Below are 19,885 nucleotides of genomic sequence, written 5' to 3' on the forward strand. Positions count from 1 at the left end.
CGGCCGGGACTCGAACCCAGTACCACGCGCTTGGAACCCAACGGTCTAGCCATTAGGCTATCGGAGCTCTGTCGATGGAAGTCTTAAATATAATAAAAACAAAAAATGCACCTTGGTAATTATTGATTCAAACACTTTGAAATTTACAGGTCGAATAATTAAACTGACTCAGAATTTTTCTCCCTACATAAATAATCAATATTCGCAAAAGAGAAAAATTAAAAAAAAAAGAAGAAGAAATTTCAAATTAGAAACTAAAAGTATACATTGAAGATTTTCGTTCAGGCTGGGACTCGAACCCAGGGCCACTCGCTTGGAAGACTAACACTCTAGCCATTAGTCTATGGGAGCTCTGTCGGTGGGAGTTTTAAATATAATAAAAACAAAAAATGCACCTTGGTAATTGTTTATTTAAACACTTTGAAATCTTCGTGTCGAAAAATTAAACTGACTCAGAATTTTCTTCCCTACATAAATAATCAATAATTGCAAAGGAAAGAAATTGAAAAAAAAAAGAATTTTCAAATTAGAAAAGAAATATATACATTGAAGATATTCGCTCCGGCTGAGACTCGAACCCAGGCCACTCGCTTGGAAGACCAGCGGTCTAGCCATTAGGCTATCGGAGTTCTGTCGAGCGGAGTCTTACTGCCTGACTGATACTGCCTGACTGACAGACTGACTCACTGACTGACTGATACTGACTGACTGACTCACTGACTGACCGAGACTGACTGACTAACTGCCTGACTGACTGAGACTGGACTGACTGACTGACTGACTGACTAACTGACTGACTGAGACTGACTGACTGACTGCTTGACTCTCTGACTGGCTATTTCACTGACTGACTGAATGACTAAATGACTGACTGACACTGACTGACTGACTGCTTGACTACCTGACTGACTGCTTGACTGACTAACTGACTGGACAGGACTGACCGACTGACTGACTGACAGACTGACTGAATAAGGATGACTGACAGACTGACTGAATAAGGCTGACTGACTGACTGACTGACAGACTGACTGAATAAGGCTGACCGACTGACTGACTGCCTGACTGACTGACTGACTGAATGACTGACTGACTGACTGACCGAGACTGACTGACTGACTGACCGAGACTGGACTGGACTGACTGACTGACTGACTGACTGAGACTGACTGACTGCTTTAGTGACTAACTGACTGCACAGGACTGACCGACTGACTAACTGACTGACTGCCTGACTGACTGACTGACTGAATGACTGACTGACTGAGACTAAATGACTGACTGCTTGACTGACTGGCTGAAGGACTAACTGACTGACTGAGTGACTGACTGACTGGACTGACTGACTGAGACTGAATGACTGAGTGCTTGACTGATTGACTGTCAGACTGACTGACTGACTTCGCAAAAGGGAAAAATAAAAAAAAAGAATTATAAAATTAGAAAAAAATATTTGCATTTAAGATTTCCTTTCCGGCTGGGATTTGAACCCAGGGCGACACTCATGGAAGCCCAACGCTCTCGCCAATATACTATCGGATCTCTGTTGATCGGTGTCTTAATTATAATAAAAACAAAAAATGCACCTTAGTAATTATTGATCTAAAATCTTTGAAATCTAAAGGTCGAATGATTAAACTGACTCAGAATTTTCTTCCGTACATAAATAATCCATATTTGCAAAAGAAAGAAATTGAAAAAAAAAAAGAATCTTCAAATTAGAAGAGAAATATATACATGGAAGATTTTCCTTCCGGCCGGGACTCGAACCCAGTACCACGCGCTTGGAACCCAACGGTCTAGCCATTCGGCTATCGGAGCTCTGTCGATGGAAGTCTTAAATATAATAAAAACAAAAAATGCACCTTGGTAATTATTGATTCAAACACTTTGAAATTTACAGGTCGAATAATTAAACTGACTCAGAATTTTTCTCCCTACATAAATAATCAATATTCGCAAAAGAGAAAAATTAAAAAAAAAGAAGAAGAAATTTCAAATTAGAAACTAAAAGTATACATTGAAGATTTTCGTTCAGGCTGGGACTCGAACCCAGGGCCACTCGCTTGGAAGACTAACACTCTAGCCATTAGTCTATGGGAGCTCTGTCGGTGGGAGTTTTAAATATAATAAAAACAAAAAATGCACCTTGGTAATTGTTTATTTAAACACTTTGAAATCTTCGTGTCGAAAAATTAAACTGACTCAGAATTTTCTTCCCTACATAAATAATCAATAATTGCAAAGGAAAGAAATTGAAAAAAAAAGAATTTTCAAATTAGAAAAGAAATATATAAATTGAAGATATTCGCTCCGGCTGGGACTCGAACCCAGGCCACTCGCTTGGAAGACCAGCGGTCTAGCCATTAGGCTATCGGAGTTCTGTCGAGCGGAGTCTTACTGCCTGACTGATACTGCCTGACTGACAGACTGACTCACTGACTGACTGATACTGACTGACTGACTCACTGACTGACCGAGACTGACTGACTAACTGCCTGACTGACTGAGAATGGACTGACTGACTGACTGACTGACTGACTGACTAACTGACTGACTGAGACTGACTGACTGACTGCTTGACTCTCTGACTGGCTATTTCACTGACTGACTGAATGACTAAATGACTGACTGACACTGACTGACTGACTGCTTGACTACCTGACTGACTGCTTGACTGACTAACTGACTGGACAGGACTGACCGACTGACTGACTGACAGACTGACTGAATAAGGATGACTGACAGACTGACTGAATAAGGCTGACTGACTGACTGACTGACAGACTGACTGAATAAGGCTGACCGACTGACTGACTGCCTGACTGACTGACTGACTGAATGACTGACTGACTGACTGACCGAGACTGGACTGGACTGACTGACTGACTGACTGACTGAGACTGACTGACTGCTTTAGTGACTAACTGACTGCACAGGACTGACCGACTGACTGACTGACTGACTGCCTGACTGACTGACTGACTGAATGACTGACTGACTGAGAATAAATGACTGACTGCTTGACTGACTGGCTGAAGGACTAACTGACTGACTGAGTGACTGACTGGACTGACTGACTGAGACTGAATGACTGAGTGCTTGACTGATTGACTGTCAGACTGACTGACTGACTTCGCAAAAGGGAAAAATAAAAAAAAAGAATTATAAAATTAGAAAAAAATATTTGCATTTAAGATTTCCTTTCCGGCTGGGATTTGAACCCAGGGCGACACTCATGGAAGCCCAACGCTCTCGCCAATATACTATCGGATCTCTGTTGATCGGTGTCTTAATTATAATAAAAACAAAAAATGCACCTTAGTAATTATTGATCTAAAATCTTTGAAATCTAAAGGTCGAATGATTAAACTGACTCAGAATTTTCTTCCGTACATAAATAATCCATATTTGCAAAAGAAAGAAATTGAAAAAAAAAAGAATCTTCAAATTAGAAGAGAAATATATACATGGAAGATTTTCCTTCCGGCCGGGACTCGAACCCAGTACCACGCGCTTGGAACCCAACGGTCTAGCCATTCGGCTATCGGAGCTCTGTCGATGGAAGTCTTAAATATAATAAAAACAAAAAATGCACCTTGGTAATTATTGATTCAAACACTTTGAAATTTACAGGTCGAATAATTAAACTGACTCAGAATTTTTCTCCCTACATAAATAATCAATATTCGCAAAAGAGAAAAATTAAAAAAAAAGAAGAAGAAATTTCAAATTAGAAACTAAAAGTATACATTGAAGATTTTCGTTCAGGCTGGGACTCGAACCCAGGGCCACTCGCTTGGAAGACTAACACTCTAGCCATTAGTCTATGGGAGCTCTGTCGGTGGGAGTTTTAAATATAATAAAAACAAAAAATGCACCTTGGTAATTGTTTATTTAAACACTTTGAAATCTTCGTGTCGAAAAATTAAACTGACTCAGAATTTTCTTCCCTACATAAATAATCAATAATTGCAAAGGAAAGAAATTGAAAAAAAAAAGAATTTTCAAATTAGAAAAGAAATATATACATTGAAGATATTCGCTCCGGCTGAGACTCGAACCCAGGCCACTCGCTTGGAAGACCAGCGGTCTAGCCATTAGGCTATCGGAGTTCTGTCGAGCGGAGTCTTACTGCCTGACTGATACTGCCTGACTGACAGACTGACTCACTGACTGACTGATACTGACTGACTGACTCACTGACTGACCGAGACTGACTGACTAACTGCCTGACTGACTGAGACTGGACTGACTGACTGACTGACTGACTAACTGACTGACTGAGACTGACTGACTGACTGCTTGACTCTCTGACTGGCTATTTCACTGACTGACTGAATGACTAAATGACTGACTGACACTGACTGACTGACTGTTTGACTACCTGACTGACTGCTTGACTGACTAACTGACTGGACAGGACTGACCGACTGACTGACTGACAGACTGACTGAATAAGGATGACTGACAGACTGACTGAATAAGGCGGACTGACTGACTGACTGACAGACTGACTGAATAAGGCTGACCGACTGACTGACTGCCTGACTGACTGACTGACTGAATGACTGACTGACTGACTGACCGAGACTGACTGACTGACTGACTGAGACTGGACTGGACTGACTGACTGACTGACTGACTGAGACTGACTGACTGCTTTAGTGACTAACTGACTGCACAGGACTGACCGACTGACTGACTGAATGACTGACTGACTGAGACTAAATGACTGACTGCTTGACTGACTGGCTGAAGGACTAACTGACTGACTGAGTGACTGACTGACTGGACTGACTGACTGAGACTGAATGACTGAGTGCTTGACTGATTGACTGTCAGACTGACTGACTGACTTCGCAAAAGGGAAAAATAAAAAAAAAGAATTATAAAATTAGAAAAAAATATTTGCATTTAAGATTTCCTTTCCGGCTGGGATTTGAACCCAGGGCGACACTCATGGAAGCCCAACGCTCTCGCCAATATACTATCGGATCTCTGTTGATCGGTGTCTTAATTATAATAAAAACAAAAAATGCACCTTAGTAATTATTGATCTAAAATCTTTGAAATCTAAAGGTCGAATGATTAAACTGACTCAGAATTTTCTTCCGTACATAAATAATCCATATTTGCAAAAGAAAGAAATTGAAAAAAAAAAAGAATCTTCAAATTAGAAGAGAAATATATACATGGAAGATTTTCGTTCCGGCCGGGACTCGAACCCAGTACCACGCGCTTGGAACCCAACGGTCTAGCCATTAGGCTATCGGAGCTCTGTCGATGGAAGTCTTAAATATAATAAAAACAAAAAATGCACCTTGGTAATTATTGATTCAAACACTTTGAAATTTACAGGTCGAATAATTAAACTGACTCAGAATTTTTCTCCCTACATAAATAATCAATATTCGCAAAAGAGAAAAATTAAAAAAAAAGAAGAAGAAATTTCAAATTAGAAACTAAAAGTATACATTGAAGATTTTCGTTCAGGCTGGGACTCGAACCCAGGGCCACTCGCTTGGAAGCCTAACACTCTAGCCATTAGTCTATGGGAGCTCTGTCGGTGGGAGTTTTAAATATAATAAAAACAAAAAATGCACCTTGGTAATTGTTTATTTAAACACTTTGAAATCTTCGTGTCGAAAAATTAAACTGACTCAGAATTTTCTTCCCTACATAAATAATCAATAATTGCAAAGGAAAGAAATTGAAAAAAAAAAAGAATTTTCAAATTAGAAAAGAAATATATACATTGAAGATATTCGCTCCGGCTGAGACTCGAACCCAGGCCACTCGCTTGGAAGACCAGCGGTCTAGCCATTAGGCTATCGGAGTTCTGTCGAGCGGAGTCTTACTGCCTGACTGATACTGCCTGACTGACAGACTGACTCACTGACTGACTGATACTGACTGACTGACTCACTGACTGACCGAGACTGACTGACTAACTGCCTGACTGACTGAGACTGGACTGACTGACTGACTGACTGACTGACTGACTAACTGACTGACTGAGACTGACTGACTGACTGCTTGACTCTCTGACTGGCTATTTCACTGACTGACTGAATGACTAAATGACTGACTGACACTGACTGACTGACTGCTTGACTACCTGACTGACTGCTTGACTGACTAACTGACTGGACAGGACTGACCGACTGACTGACTGACAGACTGACTGAATAAGGATGACTGACAGACTGACTGAATAAGGCTGACTGACTGACTGACTGACAGACTGACTGAATAAGGCTGACCGACTGACTGACTGCCTGACTGACTGACTGACTGAATGACTGACTGACTGACTGACCGAGACTGACTGACTGACTGACTGAGATTGGACTGGACTGACTGACTGACTGACTGACTGAGACTGACTGACTGCTTTAGTGACTAACTGACTGCACAGGACTGACCGACTGACTGACTGCCTGACTGACTGACTGACTGAATGACTGACTGACTGAGACTAAATGACTGACTGCTTGACTGACTGACTGGACTGACTGACTGAGACTGAATGACTGAGTGCTTGACTGATTGACTGTCAGACTGACTGACTGACTTCGCAAAAGGGAAAAATAAAAAAAAAAGAATTATAAAATTAGAAAAAAATATTTGCATTTAAGATTACCTTTCCGGCTGGGATTTGAACCCAGGGCGACACTCATGGAAGCCCAACGCTCTCGCCAATATACTATCGGATCTCTGTTGATCGGTGTCTTAATTATAATAAAAACAAAAAATGCACCTTAGTAATTATTGATCTAAAATCTTTGAAATCTAAAGGTCGAATGATTAAACTGACTCAGAATTTTCTTCCGTACATAAATAATCCATATTTGCAAAAGAAAGAAATTGAAAAAAAAAGAATCTTCAAATTAGAAGAGAAATATATACATGGAAGATTTTCGTTCCGGCCGGGACTCGAACCCAGTACCACGCGCTTGGAACCCAACGGTCTAGCCATTAGGCTATCGGAGCTCTGTCGATGGAAGTCTTAAATATAATAAAAACAAAAAATGCACCTTGGTAATTATTGATTCAAACACTTTGAAATTTACGGGTCGAATAATTAAACTGACTCAGAATTTTTCTCCCTACATAAATAATCAATATTCGCAAAAGAGAAAAATTAAAAAAAAAAGAAGAAGAAATTTCAAATTAGAAACTAAAAGTATACATTGAAGATTTTCGTTCAGGCTGGGACTCGAACCCAGGGCCACTCGCTTGGAAGCCTAACACTCTAGCCATTAGTCTATGGGAGCTCTGTCGGTGGGAGTTTTAAATATAATAAAAACAAAAAATGCACCTTGGTAATTGTTTATTTAAACACTTTGAAATCTTCGTGTCGAAAAATTAAACTGACTCAGAATTTTCTTCCCTACATAAATAATCAATAATTGCAAAGGAAAGAAATTGAAAAAAAAAGAATTTTCAAATTAGAAAAGAAATATATACATTGAAGATATTCGCTCCGGCTGGGACTCAAACCCAGGCCACTCGCTTGGAAGACCAGCGGTCTAGCCATTAGGCTATCGGAGTTCTGTCGAGCGGAGTCTTACTGCCTGACTGATACTGCCTGACTGACAGACTGACTCACTGACTGACTGACCGAGACTGACTGACTCACTGACTGACCGAGACTGACTGACTAACTGCCTGACTGACTGAGACTGGACTGACTGACTGACTGACTGACTGACTGACTAACTGACTGACTGAGACTGACTGACTGACTGCTTGACTCTCTGACTGGCTATTTCACTGACTGACTGAATGACTAAATGACTGACTGACACTGACTGACTGACTGCTTGACTACCTGACTGACTGCTTGACTGACTAACTGACTGGACAGGACTGACCGACTGACTGACTGACAGACTGACTGAATAAGGATGACTGACAGACTGACTGAATAAGGCTGACTGACTGACTGACTGACAGACTGACTGAATAAGGCTGACCGACTGACTGACTGCCTGACTGACTGACTGACTGAATGACTGACTGACTGACTGACCGAGACTGACTGACTGACTGACTGAGACTGGACTGGACTGACTGACTGACTGACTGACTGAGACTGACTGACTGCTTTAGTGACTAACTGACTGCACAGGACTGACCGACTGACTGACTGCCTGACTGACTGACTGACTGAATGACTGACTGACTGAGACTAAATGACTGACTGCTTGACTGACTGACTGGACTGACTGACTGAGACTGAATGACTGAGTGCTTGACTGATTGACTGTCAGACTGACTGACTGACTTCGCAAAAGGGAAAAATAAAAAAAAAGAATTATAAAATTAGAAAAAAATATTTGCATTTAAGATTACCTTTCCGGCTGGGATTTGAACCCAGGGCGACACTCATGGAAGCCCAACGCTCTCGCCAATATACTATCGGATCTCTGTTGATCGGTGTCTTAATTATAATAAAAACAAAAAATGCACCTTAGTAATTATTGATCTAAAATCTTTGAAATCTAAAGGTCGAATGATTAAACTGACTCAGAATTTTCTTCCGTACATAAATAATCCATATTTGCAAAAGAAAGAAATTGAAAAAAAAAGAATCTTCAAATTAGAAGAGAAATATATACATGGAAGATTTTCGTTCCGGCCGGGACTCGAACCCAGTACCACGCGCTTGGAACCCAACGGTCTAGCCATTAGGCTATCGGAGCTCTGTCGATGGAAGTCTTAAATATAATAAAAACAAAAAATGCACCTTGGTAATTATTGATTCAAACACTTTGAAATTTACAGGTCGAATAATTAAACTGACTCAGAATTTTTCTCCCTACATAAATAATCAATATTCGCAAAAGAGAAAAATTAAAAAAAAAAGAAGAAGAAATTTCAAATTAGAAACTAAAAGTATACATTGAAGATTTTCGTTCAGGCTGGGACTCGAACCCAGGGCCACTCGCTTGGAAGCCTAACACTCTAGCCATTAGTCTATGGGAGCTCTGTCGGTGGGAGTTTTAAATATAATAAAAACAAAAAATGCACCTTGGTAATTGTTTATTTAAACACTTTGAAATCTTCGTGTCGAAAAATTAAACTGACTCAGAATTTTCTTCCCTACATAAATAATCAATAATTGCAAAGGAAAGAAATTGAAAAAAAAAAGAATTTTCAAATTAGAAAAGAAATATATAAATTGAAGATATTCGCTCCGGCTGGGACTCGAACCCAGGCCACTCGCTTGGAAGACCAGCGGTCTAGCCATTAGGCTATCGGAGTTCTGTCGAGCGGAGTCTTACTGCCTGACTGATACTGCCTGACTGACAGACTGACTCACTGACTGACTGATACTGACTGACTGACTCACTGACTGACCGAGACTGACTGACTAACTGCCTGACTGACTGAGAATGGACTGACTGACTGACTGACTGACTGACTGACTAACTGACTGACTGAGACTGACTGACTGACTGCTTGACTCTCTGACTGGCTATTTCACTGACTGACTGAATGACTAAATGACTGACTGACACTGACTGACTGACTGCTTGACTACCTGACTGACTGCTTGACTGACTAACTGACTGGACAGGACTGACCGACTGACTGACTGACAGACTGACTGAATAAGGATGACTGACAGACTGACTGAATAAGGCTGACTGACTGACTGACTGACAGACTGACTGAATAAGGCTGACCGACTGACTGACTGCCTGACTGACTGACTGACTGAATGACTGACTGACTGACTGACCGACCGAGACTGACTGACTGACTGACCGAGACTGGACTGGACTGACTGACTGACTGACTGACTGAGACTGACTGACTGACTGACTGCGTGACTGACTGACTGACTGAATGACTGACTGACTGAGACTAAATGACTGACTGCTTGACTGACTGGCTGAAGGACTAACTGACTGACTGAGTGACTGACTGACTGGACTGACTGACTGAGTCTGAATGACTGAGTGCTTGACTGATTGACTGTCAGACTGACTGACTGACTTCGCAAAAGGGAAAAATAAAAAAAAAAGAATTATAAAATTAGAAAAAAATATTTGCATTTAAGATTTCCTTTCCGGCTGGGATTTGAACCCACGGCGACACTCATGGAAGCCCAACGCTCTCGCCAATATACTATCGGATCTCTGTTGATCGGTGTCTTAGTTATAATAAAAACAAAAAATGCACCTTAGTAATTATTGATCTAAAATCTTTGAAATCTAAAGGTCGAATGATTAAACTGACTCAGAATTTTCTTCCGTACATAAATAATCCATATTTGCAAAAGAAAGAAATTGAAAAAAAAAAGAATCTTCAAATTAGAAGAGAAATATATACATGGAAGATTTTCGTTCCGGCCGGGACTCGAACCCAGTACCACGCGCTTGGAACCCAACGGTCTAGCCATTAGGCTATCGGAGCTCTGTCGATGGAAGTCTTAAATATAATAAAAACAAAAAATGCACCTTGGTAATTATTGATTCAAACACTTTGAAATTTACAGGTCGAATAATTAAACTGACTCAGAATTTTTCTCCCTACATAAATAATCAATATTCGCAAAAGAGAAAAATTAAAAAAAAAAGAAGAAGAAATTTCAAATTGGAAACTAAAAGTATACATTGAAGATTTTCGTTCAGGCTGGGACTTGAACCCAGGGCCACTCGCTTGGAAGCCTAACACTCTAGCCATTAGTCTATGGGAGCTCTGTCGGTGGGAGTTTTAAATATAATAAAAACAAAAAATGCACCTTGGTAATTGTTTATTTAAACACTTTGAAATCTTCGTGTCGAAAAATTAAACTGACTCAGAATTTTCTGCCCTACATAAATAATCAATAATTGCAAAGGAAAGAAATTGAAAAAAAAAAGAATTTTCAAATTAGAAAAGAAATATATACATTGAAGATATTCGCTCCGGCTGAGACTCGAACCCAGGCCACTCGCTTGGAAGACCAGCGGTCTAGCCATTAGGCTATCGGAGTTCTGTCGAGCGGAGCCTTACTGCCTGACTGATACTGCCTGACTGACAGACTGACTCACTGACTGACTGATACTGACTGACTGACTCACTGACTGACCGAGACTGACTGACTAACTGCCTGACTGACTGAGACTGGACTGACTGACTGACTGACTGACTAACTGACTGACTGAGACTGACTGACTGACTGCTTGACTCTCTGACTGGCTATTTCACTGACTGACTGAATGACTAAATGACGGACTGACACTGACTGACTGACTGCTTGACTACCTGACTGACTGCTTGACTGACTAACTGACTGGACAGGACTGACCGACTGACTGACTGACAGACTGACTGAATAAGGATGACTGACAGACTGACTGAATAAGGCTGACTGACTGACTGACTGACAGACTGACTGAATAAGGCTGACCGACTGACTGACTGCCTGACTGACTGACTGACTGAATGACTGACTGACTGACTGACCGAGACTGACTGACTGACTGACTGAGACTGGACTGGACTGACTGACTGACTGACTGACTGAGACTGACTGACTGCTTTAGTGACTAACTGACTGCACAGGACTGACCGACTGACTGACTGACTGACTGCCTGACTGACTGACTGACTGAATGACTGACTGACTGAGACTAAATGACTGACTGCTTGACTGACTGGCTGAAGGACTAACTGACTGACTGAGTGACTGACTGACTGGACTGACTGACTGAGACTGAATGACTGAGTGCTTGACTGATTGACTGTCAGACTGACTGACTGACTTCGCAAAAGGGAAAAATAAAAAAAAAGAATTATAAAATTAGAAAAAAATATTTGCATTTAAGATTTCCTTTCAGGCTGGGATTTGAACCCAGGGCGACACTCATGGAAGCCCAACGCTCTCGCCAATATACTATCGGATCTCTGTTGATCGGTGTCTTAATTATAATAAAAACAGAAAATGCACCTTAGTAATTATTGATCTAAAATCTTTGAAATCTAAAGGTCGAATGATTAAACTGACTCAGAATTTTCTTCCGTACATAAATAATCCATATTTGCAAAAGAAAGAAATTGAAAAAAAAAAGAATCTTCAAATTAGAAGAGAAATATATACATGGAAGATATTCGTTCCGGCCGGGACTCGAACCCAGTACCACGCGCTTGGAACCCAACGGTGTAGCCATTAGGCTATCGGAGCTCTGTCGATGGAAGTCTTAAATATAATAAAAACAAAAAATGCACCTTGGTAATTATTGATTCAAACACTTTGAAATTTACAGGTCGAATAATTAAACTGACTCAGAATTTTTCTCCCTACATAAATAATCAATATTCGCAAAAGAGAAAAATTAAAAAAAAAGAAGAAGAAATTTCAAATTAGAAACTAAAAGTATACATTGAAGATTTTCGTTCAGGCTGGGACTCGAACCCAGGGCCACTCGCTTGGAAGCCTAACACTCTAGCCATTAGTCTATGGGAGCTCTGTCGGTGGGAGTTTTAAATATAATAAAAACAAAAAATGCACCTTGGTAATTGTTTATTTAAACACTTTGAAATCTTCGTGTCGAAAAATTAAACTGACTCAGAATTTTCTTCCCTACATAAATAATCAATAATTGCAAAGGAAAGAAATTGAAAAAAAAAAGAATTTTCAAATTAGAAAAGAAATATATACATTGAAGATATTCGCTCCGGCTGGGACTCAAACCCAGGCCACTCGCTTGGAAGACCAGCGGTCTAGCCATTAGGCTATCGGAGTTCTGTCGAGCGGAGTCTTACTGCCTGACTGATACTGCCTGACTGACAGACTGACTCACTGACTGACTGATACTGACTGACTGACTCACTGACTGACCGAGACTGACTGACTAACTGCCTGACTGACTGAGACTGGACTGACTGACTGACTGACTGACTGACTGACTAACTGACTGACTGAGACTGACTGACTGACTGCTTGACTCTCTGACTGGCTATTTCACTGACTGACTGAATGACTAAATGACTGACTGACACTGACTGACTGACTGCTTGACTACCTGACTGACTGCTTGACTGACTAACTGACTGGACAGGACTGACCGACTGACTGACTGACAGACTGACTGAATAAGGATGACTGACAGACTGACTGAATAAGGCTGACTGACTGACTGACTGACAGACTGACTGAATAAGGCTGACCGACTGACTGACTGCCTGACTGACTGACTGACTGAATGACTGACTGACTGACTGACCGAGACTGACTGACTGACTGACTGAGACTGGACTGGACTGACTGACTGACTGACTGACTGAGACTGACTGACTGCTTTAGTGACTAACTGACTGCACAGGACTGACCGACTGACTGACTGCCTGACTGACTGACTGACTGAATGACTGACTGACTGAGACTAAATGACTGACTGCTTGACTGACTGACTGGACTGACTGACTGAGACTGAATGACTGAGTGCTTGACTGATTGACTGTCAGACTGACTGACTGACTTCGCAAAAGGGAAAAATAAAAAAAAAAGAATTATAAAATTAGAAAAAAATATTTGCATTTAAGATTACCTTTCCGGCTGGGATTTGAACCCAGGGCGACACTCATGGAAGCCCAACGCTCTCGCCAATATACTATCGGATCTCTGTTGATCGGTGTCTTAATTATAATAAAAACAAAAAATGCACCTTAGTAATTATTGATCTAAAATCTTTGAAATCTAAAGGTCGAATGATTAAACTGACTCAGAATTTTCTTCCGTACATAAATAATCCATATTTGCAAAAGAAAGAAATTGAAAAAAAAAGAATCTTCAAATTAGAAGAGAAATATATACATGGAAGATTTTCGTTCCGGCCGGGACTCGAACCCAGTACCACGCGCTTGGAACCCAACGGTCTAGCCATTAGGCTATCGGAGCTCTGTCGATGGAAGTCTTAAATATAATAAAAACAAAAAATGCACCTTGGTAATTATTGATTCAAACACTTTGAAATTTACAGGTCGAATAATTAAACTGACTAGAATTTTTCTCCCTACATAAATAATCAATATTCGCAAAAGAGAAAAATTAAAAAAAAAAGAAGAAGAAATTTCAAATTAGAAACTAAAAGTATACATTGAAGATTTTCGTTCAGGCTGGGACTCGAACCCAGGGCCACTCGCTTGGAAGCCTAACACTCTAGCCATTAGTCTATGGGAGCTCTGTCGGTGGGAGTTTTAAATATAATAAAAACAAAAAATGCACCTTGGTAATTGTTTATTTAAACACTTTGAAATCTTCGTGTCGAAAAATTAAACTGACTCAGAATTTTCTTCCCTACATAAATAATCAATAATTGCAAAGGAAAGAAATTGAAAAAAAAAAAGAATTTTCAAATTAGAAAAGAAATATATAAATTGAAGATATTCGCTCCGGCTGGGACTCAAACCCAGGCCACTCGCTTGGAAGACCAGCGGTCTAGCCATTAGGCTATCGGAGTTCTGTCGAGCGGAGTCTTACTGCCTGACTGATACTGCCTGACTGACAGACTGACTCACTGACTGACTGATACTGACTGACTGACTCACTGACTGACCGAGACTGACTGACTAACTGCCTGACTGACTGAGACTGGACTGACTGACTGACTGACTGACTGACTGACTAACTGACTGACTGAGACTGACTGACTGACTGCTTGACTCTCTGACTGGCTATTTCACTGACTGACTGAATGACTAAATGACTGACTGACACTGACTGACTGACTGCTTGACTACCTGACTGACTGCTTGACTGACTAACTGACTGGACAGGACTGACCGACTGACTGACTGACAGACTGACTGAATAAGGATGACTGACAGACTGACTGAATAAGGCTGACTGACTGACTGACTGACAGACTGACTGAATAAGGCTGACCGACTGACTGACTGCCTGACTGACTGACTGACTGAATGACTGACTGACTGACTGACCGAGACTGACTGACTGACTGACTGAGACTGGACTGGACTGACTGACTGACTGACTGACTGAGACTGACTGACTGCTTTAGTGACTAACTGACTGCACAGGACTGACCGACTGACTGACTGCCTGACTGACTGACTGACTGAATGACTGACTGACTGAGACTAAATGACTGACTGCTTGACTGACTGACTGGACTGACTGACTGAGACTGAATGACTGAGTGCTTGACTGATTGACTGTCAGACTGACTGACTGACTTCGCAAAAGGGAAAAATAAAAAAAAAAGAATTATAAAATTAGAAAAAAATATTTGCATTTAAGATTACCTTTCCGGCTGGGATTTGAACCCAGGGCGACACTCATGGAAGCCCAACGCTCTCGCCAATATACTATCGGATCTCTGTTGATCGGTGTCTTAATTATAATAAAAACAAAAAATGCACCTTAGTAATTATTGATCTAAAATCTTTGAAATCTAAAGGTCGAATGATTAAACTGACTCAGAATTTTCTTCCGTACATAAATAATCCATATTTGCAAAAGAAAGAAATTGAAAAAAAAAGAATCTTCAAATTAGAAGAGAAATATATACATGGAAGATTTTCGTTCCGGCCGGGACTCGAACCCAGTACCACGCGCTTGGAACCCAACGGTCTAGCCATTAGGCTATCGGAGCTCTGTCGATGGAAGTCTTAAATATAATAAAAACAAAAAATGCACCTTGGTAATTATTGATTCAAACACTTTGAAATTTACAGGTCGAATAATTAAACTGACTAGAATTTTTCTCCCTACATAAATAATCAATATTCGCAAAAGAGAAAAATTAAAAAAAAAAAGAAGAAGAAATTTCAAATTAGAAACTAAAAGTATACATTGAAGATTTTCGTTCAGGCTGGGACTCGAACCCAGGGCCACTCGCTTGGAAGCCTAACACTCTAGCCATTAGTCTATGGGAGCTCTGTCGGTGGGAGTTTTAAATATAATAAAAACAAAAAATGCACCTTGGTAATTGTTTATTTAAACACTTTGAAATCTTCGTGTCGAAAAATTAAACTGACTCAGAATTTTCTTCCCTACATAAATAATCAATAATTGCAAAGGAAAGAAATTGAAAAAAAAAAAGAATTTTCAAATTAGAAAAGAAATATATAAATTGAAGATATTCGCTCCGGCTGGGACTCGAACCCAGGCCACTCGCTTGGAAGACCAGCGGTCTAGCCATTAGGCTATCGGAGTTCTGTCGAGCGGAGTCTTACTGCCTGACTGATACTGCCTGACTGACAGACTGACTCACTGACTGACTGATACTGACTGACTGACTCACTGACTGACCGAGACTGACTGACTAACTGCCTGACTGACTGAGAATGGACTGACTGACTGACTGACTGACTGACTGACTAACTGACTGACTGAGACTGACTGACTGACTGCTTGACTCTCTGACTGGCTATTTCACTGACTGACTGAATGACTAAATGACTGACTGACACTGACTGACTGACTGCTTGACTACCTGACTGACTGCTTGACTGACTAACTGACTGGACAGGACTGACCGACTGACTGACTGACAGACTGACTGAATAAGGATGACTGACAGACTGACTGAATAAGGCTGACTGACTGACAGACTGACAGACTGACTGAATAAGGCTGACCGACTGACTGACTGCCTGACTGACTGACTGACTGAATGACTGACTGACTGACTGACCGAGACTGACTGACTGACTGACCGAGACTGGACTGGACTGACTGACTGACTGACTGACTGAGACTGACTGACTGACTGACTGCGTGACTGACTGACTGACTGAATGACTGACTGACTGACTGACCGAGACTGACTGACTGACTGACTGAGACTGGACTGGACTGACTGACTGACTGACTGACTGAGACTGACTGACTGACTGACTGCGTGACTGACTGACTGACTGAATGACTGACTGACTGACTGACCGAGACTGACTGACTGACTGACTGAGACTGGACTGGACTGACTGACTGAGACTGATTGACTGCTTTAGTGACTAACTGACTGCACAGGACTGACCGACTGACTGACTGACTGACTGCCTGACTGACTGACTGACTGAATGACTGACTGACTGAGACTAAATGACTGACTGCTTGACTGACTGGCTGAAGGACTAACTGACTGACTGAGTGACTGACTGACTGGACTGACTGACTGAGACTGAATGACTGAGTGCTTGACTGATTGACTGTCAGACTGACTGACTGACTTCGCAAAAGGGAAAAATAAAAAAAAAAGAATTATAAAATTAGAAAAAAATATTTGCATTTAAGATTTCCTTTCCGGCTGGGATTTGAACCCAGGGCGACACTCATGGAAGCCCAACGCTCTCGCCAATATACTATCGGATCTCTGTTGATCGGTGTCTTAATTATAATAAAAACAAAAAATGCACCTTAGTAATTATTGATCTAAAATCTTTGAAATCTAAAGGTCGAATGATTAAACTGACTCAGAATTTTCTTCCGTACATAAATAATCCATATTTGCAAAAGAAAGAAATTGAAAAAAAAAAGAATCTTCAAATTAGAAGAGAAATATATACATGGAAGATTTTCGTTCCGGCCGGGACTCGAACCCAGTACCACGCGCTTGGAACCCAACGGTCTAGCCATTAGGCTATCGGAGCTCTGTCGATGGAAGTCTTAAATATAATAAAAACAAAAAATGCACCTTGGTAATTATTGATTCAAACACTTTGAAATTTACAGGTCGAATAATTAAACTGACTCAGAATTTTTCTCCCTACATAAATAATCAATATTCGCAAAAGAGAAAAATTAAAAAAAAAGAAGAAGAAATTTCAAATTAGAAACTAAAAGTATACATTGAAGATTTTCGTTCAGGCTGGGACTCGAACCCAGGGCCACTCGCTTGAAGGCCTAACACTCTAGCCATTAGTCTGTGGGAGCTCTGTCGGTGGGAGTTTTAAATATAATAAAAACAAAAAATGCACCTTGGTAATTGTTTATTTAAACACTTTGAAATCTTCGTGTCGAAAAATTAAACTGACTCAGAATTTCCTTCCCTACATAAATAATCAATAATTGCAAAGGAAAGAAATTGAAAAAAAAAAAGAATTTTCAAATTAGAAAAGAAATATATACATTGAAGATATTCGCTCCGGCTGGGACTCGAACCCAGGCCACTCGCTTGGAAGACCAGCGGTCTAGCCATTAGGCTATCGGAGTTCTGTCGAGCGGAGTCTTACTACCTGACTGATACTGCCTGACTGACAGACTGACTCACTGACTGACTGATACTGACTGACTGACTCACTGACTGACCGAGACTGACTGACTAACTGCCTGACTGACTGAGACTGGACTTGACTGACTGACTAACTGACTGACTGAGACTGACTGACTGACTGCTTGACCTTCTGACTGGCTATTTCACTGACTGACTGAATGACTAAATGACTGACTGACACTGACTGACTGACTGCTTGACTACCTGACTGACTGCTTGACTGACTAACTGACTGGACAGGACTGACCGACTGACTGACTGACAGACTGACTGAATAAGGATGACTGACAGACTGACTGAATAAGGCTGACTGACTGACTGACTGACAGACTGACTGAATAAGGCTGACCGACTGACTGACTGCCTGACTGACTGACTGACTGAATGACTGACTGACTGACTGACCGAGACTGACTGACTGACTGACTGAGACTGGACTGGACTGACTGACTGACTGACTGACTGAGACTGACTGACTGCTTTAGTGACTAACTGACTGCACAGGACTGACCGACTGACTGACTGACTGACTGCCTGACTGACTGACTGACTGAATGACTGACTGACTGAGACTAAATGACTGACTGCTTGACTGACTGGCTGAAGGACTAACTGACTGACTGAGTGACTGACTGACTGGACTGACTGACTGAGACTGAATGACTGAGTGCTTGACTGATTGACTGTCAGACTGACTGACTGACTTCGCAAAAGGGAAAAATAAAAAAAAAAAGAATTATAAAATTAGAAAAAAATATTTGAATTTAAGATTTCCTTTCCGGCTGGGATTTGAACCCAGAGCGACACTCATGGAAGCCCAACGCTCTCGCCAATATACTATCGGATCTCTGTTAATCGGTGTCTTAATTATAATAAAAACAAAAAATGCACCTTAGTAATTATTGATCTAAAATCTTTGAAATCTAAAGGTCGAATGATTAAACTGACTCAGAATTTTCTTCCGTACATAAATAATCCATATTTGCAAAAGAAAGAAATTGAAAAAAAAAAAAGAATCTTCAAATTAAAAGAGAAATATATACATGGAAGATTTTCGTTCCGGCCGGGACTCGAACCCAGTACCACGCGCTTGGAACCCAACGGTCTAGCCATTAGGCTATCGGAGCTCTGTCGATTTAAGTCTTAAATATAATAAAAACAAAAAATGCACCTTGGTAATTATTGATTCAAACACTTTGAAATTTACAGGTCGAATAATTAAACTGACTCAGAATTTTTCTCCCTACATAAATAATCAATATTCGCAAAAGAGAAAAATTAAAAAAAAAAGAAGAAGAAATTTCAAATTAGAAACTAAAAGTATACATTGAAGATTTTCGTTCAGGCTGGGACTCGAACCCAGGGCCACTCGCTTGGAAGCCTAACACTCTAGCCATTAGTCTATGGGAGCTCTGTCGGTGGGAGTTTTAAATATAATAAAAACAAAAAATGCACCTTGGTAATTGTTTATTTAAACACTTTGAAATCTTCGTGTCGAAAAATTAAACTGACTCAGAATTTTCTTCCCTACATAAATAATCAATAATTGCAAAGGAAAGAAATTGAAAAAAAAAGAATTTTCAAATTAGAAAAGAAATATATACATTGAAGATATTCGCTCCGGCTGGGACTCGAACCCAGGCCAC

Source organism: Uloborus diversus, unplaced genomic scaffold (genome assembly GCF_026930045.1).
Source record: "Uloborus diversus isolate 005 unplaced genomic scaffold, Udiv.v.3.1 scaffold_38, whole genome shotgun sequence".
NCBI classification, from domain to species: domain Eukaryota; kingdom Metazoa; phylum Arthropoda; class Arachnida; order Araneae; family Uloboridae; genus Uloborus; species Uloborus diversus.